Source organism: Danio rerio, chromosome 9 (genome assembly GCF_049306965.1).
Source record: "Danio rerio strain Tuebingen ecotype United States chromosome 9, GRCz12tu, whole genome shotgun sequence".
Classification (NCBI taxonomy): Eukaryota; Metazoa; Chordata; class Actinopteri; order Cypriniformes; family Danionidae; genus Danio; species Danio rerio.
In genome coordinates this window covers 32535233-32543675 of record NC_133184.1, presented here as the reverse complement: position 1 = coordinate 32543675, position 8443 = coordinate 32535233, and the positions used below count along the sequence as shown (strand labels likewise).

Below are 8443 nucleotides of genomic sequence, written 5' to 3'. Positions count from 1 at the left end.
TTATTAATCATAATTGAACATTTACTAATGCATTATTAACATCGAAGTCCATGCTTGTTAACATTAGTTAATGCACCATGAGTTAACAAACTAACAATTTTCATTAACTAACGTTAACTAACATGAACAAATACAGTAGTAAATATATTGTTCATTATTTGTTCATGTTAGTATATTAAGATTAACTAATGAACCTTATTGTAAAGTGTGACTCAAATTGCTTTGTGTACTTAAATAGATTAAGTTCACAGTACTCATTAGGATTAATTTTTAAACTTAAATGGTTTGTTGCAGTCGATTTACTTGAATGGTTTGAGTTACCATAACTTATTGGGTTTTACAGTGGATGAATACAGATATTAAAATGCTACACATGGGAAATTATACTATATTTACAATAAGTAGAAATGTTTGAGAAATAAATCTCTATATCGATCATTTCTCTATACAGATATACAGTAGATCGTCTCCTACACTAAAATACAAATTTCATTGGATTTACTACATTTAAAGTAGCTGCAAGCGATTTATATGGGCTGAATTTAAACAAACAAATTTAGTTTAACATTGCTAAATTTCATTTGTTTAACAATTGTGCAACGATTGTTTTAGTGTATATTGTAAAATAAAATGTGCTAAACAAATAAAAAAAATTAAATCATGAAAACATTTTAAATACATTAAAAAACACAATATATTTCATAGCGTACCTAAAGACATAATAGTATAAGCTGTAAAATGATCTAAAATTAATATTCAATCATAAAATGTGAAATTGATTATATGACTTTAATTAAAATGAAGCTTTTTGATATATTGAAAACTGGGGAGGGAAATGAAATTGCAGTTTCGGAAAAATATGTTTTTAAATAAGTTGCATCTAGTAAGCAGATCACTCAAGCATAATGAGTACATAACATATTTACTAATAATATTTAAGCAATCAATCTCTGTATCAATCAGATGTATACAGTAGATCCTCTCCTACACTGAAAAAAATATACATTTGATTAACTACATATTTCAGGTAAGTGGTTGCAAACAATTTATTTGGGCTGAATTTAAAGATTTTTGAAGAAATTTAAGATTACTAAATTGATTTTGTTTGTTTAAATTCAGCCCATTTAAATAGTTTACAACAATTTAGCAAAAAAATAATATTTATATGCCAAAATAAAATGTGTTAAAAAACTAATCTTTTAAAACATTTTAAATGGATTAAAAAATACAAAATACATCATAGAGTACCTAAAGACATAATTGTATAAGCTGTAAAATGTCTAAAACAAATATCCAATTATAAATTGTGAGATTGTTTGTGGGGGGAGGGGGAAGGGATATGTTTTTAAGTTGCATCTAGTAAGCAAATTGCTCAAGCATAATGAGTACTTATTTACTAATAATATTTGAGCAATCAATCTCTATATCAATCAGATGTATACAGTAGATCCTATATAGTAAAAAAATGTGCTAAATAAATAAATAATCTAAATTATGAAATATTTTATTCCCTAAATATGTCATTGTTTAAGCTGTAAAATTATCTAAATTTTATATCAAATTGTAAAATGAGAAATTGTTTATTTGACTTTTTTATATTTACAAAACTGAGGGAAAAAATGAAATTGTACAATTTTGTAAAAATATGTGTTAAAATAAGTTGCAACAAGCATTTATCTAGTAAGCAGATTGCTCAAGCATAATGAATAGGTAACCTATTTAAGGTTTAAGCAAGAATGTGGACATATTCTGTGCTGTTTTTTTCCTCTCTGTGCACAAATCTATGTTGTGCCCTATTCCCCACTGCTGCCGAGTTTTCTTTTGCATTCACATTCAGTTCGGCAACATCCAATCCTCCAGAGAGCCAGCATTGTCCTCCTGTGTGTCCCCTGGGTTTGCCATCACAGAGATGCATCTCTCACGCACACAATATAACACCCAGAAGATCTCCTTTTAAACGCTCGCACGCAATTTCAGGAAGATTAATTAAAACGCTATTAAAGCCGCTGCTGATTGTGTTGATTCTCAAAGACTTTGCAAATTATTCCACTTTTACTGAGGCCTTAAACACAACCGTCTCAATAGCCTTTCACTGATTTCGGCCACTGAATAATAAACATCTGTTATGTCATTATGCGCAGGAATAAAAGGGAAAGAGCATTTTGCAGCAGTTGATCTGCGACTGTAGTGTTACGAATGTATGAGCAGTGTGGGTTTATATTGACGTGGCTCAAGTGTTTTCAAAGGCCGTGGTTTGCTCTGCTGGACTTGAATGTGCAGTCTGTGGTGCATAAAGTGAAACATAAGGCCTGGCAATGACGCTTTGTCTAATAGGATACCAAGCCTGAGGCGTTAAGGGAAAAGCATGCATTGTGGATTAAAACAAAGAAAAATAAGAAACAAATTGATAGAAAGGCACACCCAACACCCAAAACAATAATGCATATTATCATTTTATAGCCCCCCCCCCCACCATGTTTTGCAAACTATAGTTAAACTGTTTTTAAAAAAAACAAAACAGTAAATTACTGTTGAAAATATGCAGTAAATCAATTTAGCATTTTTTTTCTAAAATATATTTCTGTCAAAATTTGCCAATTTTACACCACATCTGCTGTATTTGTTGAAAAGCTACTTCGAAATTAACCAAGTGACTTTTTTACTTATACATGGAAAAAAAAACATTATTGTAATCATGTGGGTCACAATACAAAGAAATGTCAAATATTTGAAAATCTATTATACCCACATAAGGTCATCAGAATTGCAAAATGTTGTCCCAACTAGTCAGACACAATTGTCAAGAAAAACAAATATTGTTCCACAATACAGCGCTTAGTGGTTAGTACTGTTACCTCACAGCAAGAAGGTCAATGGTTCAAGTACCGGCTGGGCCAGCAGACATTTCTGAGTTTGCATGTTCTCCCTGTGTTCACATGGGTTTCCTCTGGGTGCTCCAGTTTTCCCCACAAGTCCAAAGACAATCTGGTAAACTAAAATAGCCATAGTGAATGAATGTGTGTGTGAATGAGAAAGTGTATGTGTGTTTTCCAGTACCTGGTTGTGGATGAAAGGGCCACCACTGTGCAAGATAATGGGTGGTTCATTCCACTGCAGCGAGCCCTAATAAATAAAGATAATGAGTGAGTGTTTGCTGATCTATTATTATTTACTTTGGTTGCTGGTTTACTTTTTATATTCCCAACCTTTATATTCATTTTTGGAAAAAGAGAATAGTTTAAGGTGACTTGATCCAATAGTGAATCAGACTTTCCCAAAATTCATGAGAGAGAATCTTCTATGATGATGTGATTCACAAGGATCAAACTTCTCAAATCATGACACACTGAAGAGTCATTTAGGATGACCTCATTTAACAGAATGAATCAAGCTTCCCAAAACTTTATATAAAAGAGAATCATACATGGTAAAACAGAATAAAGCTGTTTTTCTAAACCTTTATAAAATGAACAGTCATTTAGAATTAACTGATTCAATAGAATCAATAGTAGTGTTGGGGTACTCGAACTTGGACTCAAGTCCAATTTTGATTGTCAAAGACTTCACAGACTGAATTTGTACTCACACTTGACTCAGACTTGGACGTTTTGGACTTGGAAAATATCACAAGTATAGTCGAGTCCACATCATCTATAACACAAATAAAGAGATTCAAAATTAATAAACAACAGCATGAAATTATAACAATAATTTAATGAACTCTCTGACTGTGAGAGTTTAAAATATTAATTTAACAGTTTAAACAATTGTTAACTGAAATTTTATTTGATTTATTATTATTATTTATTTATTTTTTATTTATTTATTTTTTTTAAATTTATGACTTAGGAGGCGCCATGGCTAAGTGCTTAGAACTGTTGCCTCACAGCAAAAAGGTCATTGGTTCGAGTCCCAGCTGGGCCAGGAATGTTTCTCTGTGGAGCTTGCGTGTTTCCCCGTGTTGGCGTGGGTTTTCTCTGGGTGCTCTGGTTTCCCCCACAGTCCAAAGACATGCGGTACAGGTGAATTGGGTAAACAAAATTGGCCGTAGTGTATGAATGTGTGTGTGATTGAGTGTGTATGGGTGTTTCCTAGAACTGAGTTATCGCTAGAAGCATAAAACACATGCTGGACTAGTTGGTGGTTCATTCTGCTGTGGCAATCCCTGATAAATAAAGGACTAAGCCGAAAGAAAATGAATAAATGAATAAGTTTCATGACTTTCTGGACTCAGCCAAACTCGACTCAGATGTTAAGGACTCGGTCTCAAGTCCGACTCGACCCCTTTTGGACTCGGACTTGACTCAACTAGTTAAGGACTTGGTCTTGACTTGGACTCGACAAAGGCTTTCCAGAATTTACATGAGAGAATAATTTAGGATCAGTATTAGTTGAAATACAATAATATACAAATTACTGTAAATATATTTAGAATTAAGCCAATTCACTAGAATCTAGCAGACCTTACATGACTTCATATGAGAGGGAATCATTTAGAATTAATTGATTTAGTAGGATCAATCTGACATTCTGAATTCTATATACAGTACAGTAATTCAGAAAAAAAAGACATCAATTTCACCATGCCTGTAAAAACAGCGAAACTATACACATACAATCTAAAAAAAAGGTTGTTACTTGAAAATCACCAGGATTTGACACCTAAACACCCCATTAAGATGTATTAAAATGAAGTTATCTAAGCAGCATCTCTATTCTTAGTTCTATTTTCATTCACTTTCCAATCCATCACCGCTCTGCATCTAGCCGCTTTAAGGCATTAATGCTTTAATATTTATTATTTTTGTAAAGACTCAATAAAGAGCAGCCAAACGTATGTACCAGTAAGTGAAACCATCTTCACAGTTGCATTATTACCACGCTCGCGTATCATTCTGCAGTAGATTTAACCAGTTGTGTGATGCAAATACGCTCAAAAGTCTGGTTACCCCAACAAAACTCTCCCCTAGGACCCTGAAACTCCAAGTTCAGTCTCATTTCCCACTCGGCGCTCGACAGCGGCGAGTCTTCAGCTCTCTGATCTTCTCTAGACAAAATGAGACGCAGCAGCTCGAACAGAGGGAGCCCGGCAAACGCTATTCCCTGCGCTACTTGAATAGATAATGCTTCTCTTTACTTTCTTTATTCCTTCAAAAAAAATGCATCAGAGGGCAAATATTAATTCTCGCTGTCACACGGCAAAGCAAGGGGAGCGCGACGCACTCGGCATACCAGCCTGTGTTTTAGCATGATTAAGGCCCACATAAAGGCCTTTCGTGGGCTGCTTTGAACCCTGCCACTGAATTCTTTTTGATTTCTGTGCATATTCAAACTTATTCCCCCGCACTGCTGGAGGCTGATCCTGAAAGACAATGTTAATGAAACATATAACAGGTAAAGACAATGGGATTAGCGCGGTACTAACATAGAGCATCTCCATCCTCACAGACAGGTCCGTTCTTCCCCCTTCCTTACAATCATGATTCTTCTTTCAACACTAGAACCATTTTTTTTTCATACAAAACAAATTTTCAATAAAATATTAAAGTCTTTCAGACACTTCCAGTTGCATTCCAAATGACAACACTGTGCACTTATACTTGTACACTTATGCGCCATGTTTGAGTTTAGTGTCATCCCGAATGGAACACTAATGTTATTTTTTACTAACCAGAAATTCAAACCAATTCCATAATGATGTTTAAAAGCCGCTAATTTTGTAAAATAAATGACTATTCATTCATTTTCCTCTGGCTTAGTCTCTATTTCAGAGGTCGCCACAGTGGAATGAACTGCCAACTATTCCAGCATATGCGTTTTTTACGCAGCGGATGCCCTTCCAGCCGCAACCCAGTATTAAGAAACACCCATTCACACTCATTCACAAACACACTCATACACTACGGCCAATTTAGTTTATCCAATTCACCAATAACGCATGTCTTTAGACTGTGAGGGAAACCAGAGCACCCGGAGGAAACCTACGAGAACACGGGGAGAACATGCAAACCCCACACAGAAATGCCAACTGGCCCAGCTGGGACTCAAACCAGTGACTTTCTTGATGTGAGGCGACTGTGCTAACCACTGAGCCACCATCCTGCCGAAATAAATGACTAACAAGTAATAATTTGACAGATAGTACAACTGCATTCACAATCAGAAGGCTATATATATAAAAAAGATAAAAAACTATGAATATATATATATATATATATATATATATATATATATATATATATATATATATATATATATATATATATATATATATAAAAAACTCTATGAATTCATATGATTTTATACTGATAAGTAATTACGGTAACACTTTATAATAACTACACACTATAAATCATTTATTAAGCATTAGCAAATAGTGAATTCATTATCCGTTAAGCATTAACTCTACATTAATAAACGTTAGTAAACAGTTTATAACTGCAGCTCTAAATGCTTTATTCTTGACTTATAACCACAATTAAAATGTGCTTAATAATTTTTTTTTCATACTTAGTAAATGATTAATTTTTCATTACTAAATTAAGTATCACATTATTTACAAACCAGTTGTATTTAAGAGTAGTTGAGGGTTTTTAGGATCATTCAGAATGAGTTAGTAAATGATTAATTAACTATTGAAATTAACGTTTATATGTCTTATTATTCAGGCATATCTTAACGGTTACTATGTATGTTAATAAATGCTTTATTAACTCAACTTCATCTAGTTTTGTGACCTAATCTAAAGTGAGGACTATTTATGCTTTAAAAATCCTTTATAAATGACAAAAAAGGCTCAGTTAAATTCTAAACAGAAAAAAAGACATTATTCACTCCTATTCAATTAAAGATACACAAATGAAACTGTACTTTAAATGAAAAATAAATCTTTGCAACCTGATCTAAAATAAAATCACTGTAGAGTTTAAACATTACATTTTATTACGTTGTTTAATTATTATATTGTTGTTTTATCCAGTTTTGTTGTATTTTGACACTCCTGTTATTCAGCAATGTTTAAACTTTACAGTAATTTTACATTTTAGAAAAGATTGCAAATATTATAGTTCATTTGATTCTGAGCCTTTATTTGTCATTTATAAGGAATTTATAAAGCATGAATAGTCCTCACTTTAGATTAGGTCACAAAACTGCATGAAGTTGAGTTAATAAAGCATTTATTAACACATTAGTTGACTATTAGTATATGCCTGAATAATAAGACATAAACGCTGATTTCAATAGTTTAAGAATCATTTACTAACTCTTTCTGAATGATCCTAAAAACCCTCAACTACTCTTAAATACAACTGGTTTGTAAATAATGCGATACTTAATTTAGTAATGAAAAATTAATAATTTACTAAGTATGAAAATACAATTATTAAGCACATTATATAGGTGCTTATAAGTCAAGAATACAGCATTTGTGGCTGCAGTTATAAACTGCTTACTAACGTTTATTAATGTAGAGTTAATGCTTAACGGATAATGAATTCACTATTTGCTAATGCTTAATAAATTATTTATAATGTGTAGTTATTATAAAGCGTTACCGTAATTTTAATAGGCAATCTACCCCTCATAGGTGTAAATGGTAGGCAATTGCTACAAATGGGATTGTAGCGGACCAGGGTTGATCCGTGATTCGTACGGATCACAACCCACAGTTCGGAACTCACATGACCCGCGGATTAATAACTTTCTGAACTAATAATTGCAGAGCGATTGCCTCCCGTGTCATTCAAATCATGTGTATGAAAGCAATTTGGCTTCCTCATAAAATATAATGATGAGGGAAAAAGTTGTGGTGGGACACACAAGTTGTTTAGCCTGCATTAATGCATTCATTGTAAAGCTGGACAATTTAAACAATAAAAGATCATTATCTCAATTCAAACTCTTGCAACAAGAATGCTAAATTATTTGCATTTGTTTATTAATCCTTCAAACCCCTGCATTCAAATCTGCGTTTGATCAGGAAAGATTTGTTTTTACACTTTTTTAGTTAGTTAGAAACAATTAAATAACACAGAAGTACTGGGAGAACAGTTTATAGTTCAGATATAAACACTGATGTTTATGGTAAAGATTAAAATCACAGCTTAATGAAACTTGATGCAGGTGAATGTTGTAGCAATTACATTGTTTAACCAATGGGTGGCGACAAACAACCATCAAAACTGTGTCACTGAATAAGTTTTCAAAAATGATCCACCTATAATGAAACAAAGTTTTATGTGTGTGTCGTTAAATCATTCATTGAAAATAAATATGTTATGTTGTACAAGATGTTGGATTTCTATATTTAGCATTATCAGCAACAGTAGCAAAGATCATTTTTCAAATTGAATATTTTCCTTTATTTCATCTGGTTCTTTCTTGATTTTTATTTTTATTAAAACAACAGGTTCTAAATTATGTTTTTCAACAGGTTGAAAAT

The 8443-nt window shown here is 32.7% G+C and overlaps 1 protein-coding gene across 15 annotated transcripts in view; it reads right to left on the bottom strand.

The window, feature by feature from the left end:
* dachd (dachshund d) overlaps positions 1-8443 on the bottom strand; it is a 245506-nt gene that overhangs the window by 200651 nt on the left and 36412 nt on the right. For 6 of the 15 annotated variants that reach the window (XM_073912271.1, XM_073912270.1, XM_073912280.1 and 3 more), the window contains exons 3-5: positions 3587-3651; positions 3058-3123; positions 2856-2993 (exon numbers count right to left, since the gene is read on the bottom strand). The exons of 4 other annotated variants lie outside the window; for them this stretch is intronic. The gene's annotated coding sequence lies outside the window, so the exon portion shown is untranslated. The remainder of the gene's footprint in view (positions 1-2855; positions 2994-3057; positions 3124-3586; positions 3652-8443) is intronic. 5 more of the 15 variants (XM_073912266.1, XM_073912282.1, XM_073912272.1 and 2 more) reach the window with 1 other exon arrangement.